At 41.7% G+C, this 3,553-nt stretch overlaps 1 long non-coding RNA gene across 1 annotated transcript; it reads right to left on the bottom strand.

Moving 5' to 3' along the window:
* Positions 1 to 515: 515 nt before the first annotated feature.
* Positions 516 to 3,553, bottom strand: LOC139039442 (uncharacterized). The gene is made up of 2 exons (XR_011492704.1): positions 3,469 to 3,553; positions 516 to 1,468 (listed from the first exon to the last, which is right to left on the bottom strand). It is a non-coding gene; the product is annotated as an uncharacterized lncRNA (long non-coding RNA).

The raw sequence follows: 3,553 nt of genomic DNA, 5'->3' as shown, positions 1-3,553 counted from the left end.
ACCAAACGTTGGTGATGTGGAGCACACTCGTATGTTGCCCCCAGTAGGTTCAGTTGATTATTTCTCTGAATTGAGTGCTGGCCTTGCCTACACACCGTTACATCATTGCAGAGAGCCTTTCATATCCACACTGGATTTTATGGTCTGTGACCAGACATCTCCACAGCACTCCCATTCACTCTTGACTTAGATATTATTGTTGTCTCCATCACTACAGAAAAGGAGACTGAGGCTCAGAAATCAGTGATTTTTTTTTTTTAGGACCACATAGAAGATGATAGACCTGGGATTCAAGTTCAAGTGCCAAAGAACTTTGTTTTCTGAATTCGCTCACCTCTTGTGCCCCAGGAAATGTAACTCAGCTACTATGTTAACTAACTGAAATCACTGTGAGTAATAACATATCAATAACAACAGTAACAGATCTAAGTAGAACTAGGCTGTAACATTCATGTTCTTGCTCAGACCAGTCCACATGTGCTTTTTGAACGATAGAATGACTGTAACACCGACTATTGTGTTTAACAATGCTTTATTTATGAGTATTTCATTTCAACAAATACTCTGCGGTGGGGAGGCATTGTTAGGAACGTGGCATTCAGAAAGGATTAAGATACAGTCCTGGCCTTCCAGGAACTTAAAAGCCAGTGTTAAACCCTGTTCAGCTCAGGACTGTTTCTTTTCTTGTGTGTGGTCCTCACACCAGCTGTTACTTCCTACCGACATCCCGTCAGCTCCTAGCGACTCACAGAATGGGCACCAGGTAGGCACCATGTCTGGACTGTCTTGTTTTCCAAGAAGTATAATGGCATTTCCCAAAGTCAAATGGAGGAAGAACCTGACAAGTACAAGGGCGCTGATGCCCAGAGTAGGAAAGAGCAATTTAAACCAGAGCTGGCTTGCAGGATCCAGAACACACAGTGCCGTTTTTAACAGCGCTGTCAGCCTCCAGCCTGACAGCCCTAGCCTGCTTGAGAACTGGTAATGTTAGAGTTTTGACATGCTTTTTAACATAATTATAAAATCTGAAAAGTCAAGCAAACACAGGTCTTTTTTGCCTTTTTTCACAAATTTTAAAACAACTCTTTTATAAATCATCTCAAACACCTCCAATTACAAACATTTCTCTGGGAAGGAGGTTAGGTTGGGGCACTTCTGTGATACATACCTTTTATATACACGTCCTGCCTTTTGAGGGCAGGGGAAAGAAAGCAAAGACTGTTACTCTTCTTTTCTGTGATGAGAAGCATTCTCGTGAAGGACCCGTTGGTTTGTGCATCTCAATCCTTTTTAAGTTTTGGCATATTCATTTGTTGAATGGACCGCAGTGAGTAAGCCTTCCCTGCCCACATCTGGCTGTCCAAATGAGCCCCTGTATCAACTCGCAGCTTCCCAGATGGCTAGGTGGTAAAGAATCTGCCTGCCGATGCAGGAGATGCGGGTTCGGTCCCTAGGTTGGGATGATTCCCTGGAGAAAGAAATGGCACTCACTCCAGTATTCCTACCTGGAGAATTCCATGGACAGGGGAGCTTTGTGGGCTATAGCCCATAGGGTCACAAAGAGTCGGACATGACTGAGCGCATACATCACACAAGCTCTTTCACGTGTCCCTGTTCACATTTATGAGCAAGGTTCATGCTCATATTTATGAAGCCCCCTCCCAACTTACCGATTGAAATTCAGCTGCAGCCTCTCCTCTATAAATGAGTTCCCCATGTGATCTGAAAATATTAGCTAGCAGCAAGAATGGTCATGTAAATCAAATACAAATCAAATCAGCAAAATGTATTCTATCTAATATCAAAGCAAACTAATTGAACTGCTACAATGACATATCAAGGAATATAAAATGACTGAGAAAATAAATAAATAAATCATTTTAGCTGTTTCAAGTAATTGATCTTTTCAAGTTTTTGCCACTTTTTTTTTGGCTGGCAAGCTGTCACCTTCTAGGTGAAACTAATTGTCTGAACCATAATTTGACTTACAGAATCATATCAAACTCTCAACCATGGTCCCCATTCAGTTGATATTTGGTAGGTGACTTTAGTCCTAAGTAAATACCTTAGTGGTTTCATTTTGTGTGCTGAATCTTCCACTGAACTAAGGAATTTCACTAAAGAATTTCTTAGCCGTTACAGTACTGTTTGATAATTCTATTTATTCAATATTTCTGTTACCAACTAAGTCATAAAAATGTTTATTGAAAGGTCCTATTAAAGAATTGGTTTTATTTTATCAACTTATGTTCACCTGCAGCTCATGAAGTTTCGTGAATGTCAATCAGCCACGTGGAAGGAACTTCCATGACAGTTTTTACCTTTGTCATTAAAATGTGCATTTATATATAGTTTATTTAAAAATGAGTAATTTTCTCTTACAATTGATGTTTCATTACTTTAAATATTCTTTTTTTTTTATACATAGTTATATATGACCTATATATTCATTGGACTTCCTTAGTGGCTCAGCTGGTAAAGAATCTGCCTGCAACGTAGGAGACCCAGGTTCAACTCCTGGGTCAGAAAGATCTGCCGAAGAAGGGATAGGCTACCCATGCCAATATTCTTGGGCTTTCCTGGTGGCTCAGCTGGTAAAGAATCCACTTGCAATAAGGGAGATCTGGGTTTGATCCCTGGGTTGGGAAGATCCCCCTCCAGTATTCTGGCCTGGAGAATTCAATCATGGGGTTGCAAAGGACTGAGTGACTTTCACTTTTATACTTTTCATTATCTCATCTTTTCTCATTATCTTCTGCTTCTCTTTCTTACTTTATATATTTAGGTTTATAAGTGTAACAACTCTATCATTCATCAAAATAATTTCTCAGCTTTAATAACTGAAATACTTCTTTCTTATGAAACCAAACAAAGTTTTGAGGTATGTTAGAATATTATTTACTTGAATCAAGTCTGTAATTTGTCTGTTAGAATATTATTTATTGATACTTAAGTCTCTAATTTAAAATTTTTTTCCCAAATACTTAATCCCTCCCATTTCAGTTTCCTGCTCTAGAGGAATTATCTAAATTTCACATTTAAATATAAAGTCCTCAGCTGTTTAAGCCCCACACCCCTTTCCCTCTGTAGATAATCTAATCACCACTCAATACTCAGAATCGCAGAGCCAGACCATCTGCACCCTTGACCCTTGCAATGGGCACTATGAGGATGGGCCAGCACTAGGCCCCCAGCGCCTGGGTGTGCCCCTTCTGGGCCTGGATCCCCTCGGACCTGCTCCTCACCCTTTCCAGGTGCTGTGTATCGAAGGGGCAGCCTGCAGCCTGCAAACCCCCTTCTCCGCGGTCAGCTGTGTTCAGCCCAGTGGGAGGTGCTGGTGGGGATGGAAATTCAGGAGGAGAAGAGAAACCAGGGTGTTTCTCTCATCTCTCCCTCTGGCAGCATGTCCAGCAGCATCTCCATCTAGTCTGCAGTTCCAGCACTGCCACGCAAGCCCCTGGTACCTACCATCGTCTCCTCCTCTCTCTCAGCCCAGGCGTGGAGGGCCTTCCCTCTGCTCCTGGACTTACATTGTCCCTGGGTGATTCTGAAC

Source organism: Odocoileus virginianus, chromosome 18, assembly GCF_023699985.2.
Source record: "Odocoileus virginianus isolate 20LAN1187 ecotype Illinois chromosome 18, Ovbor_1.2, whole genome shotgun sequence".
NCBI lineage: Eukaryota > Metazoa > Chordata > Mammalia > Artiodactyla > Cervidae > Odocoileus > Odocoileus virginianus.
This window is presented reverse-complemented; position numbering and strand designations above follow the sequence as displayed.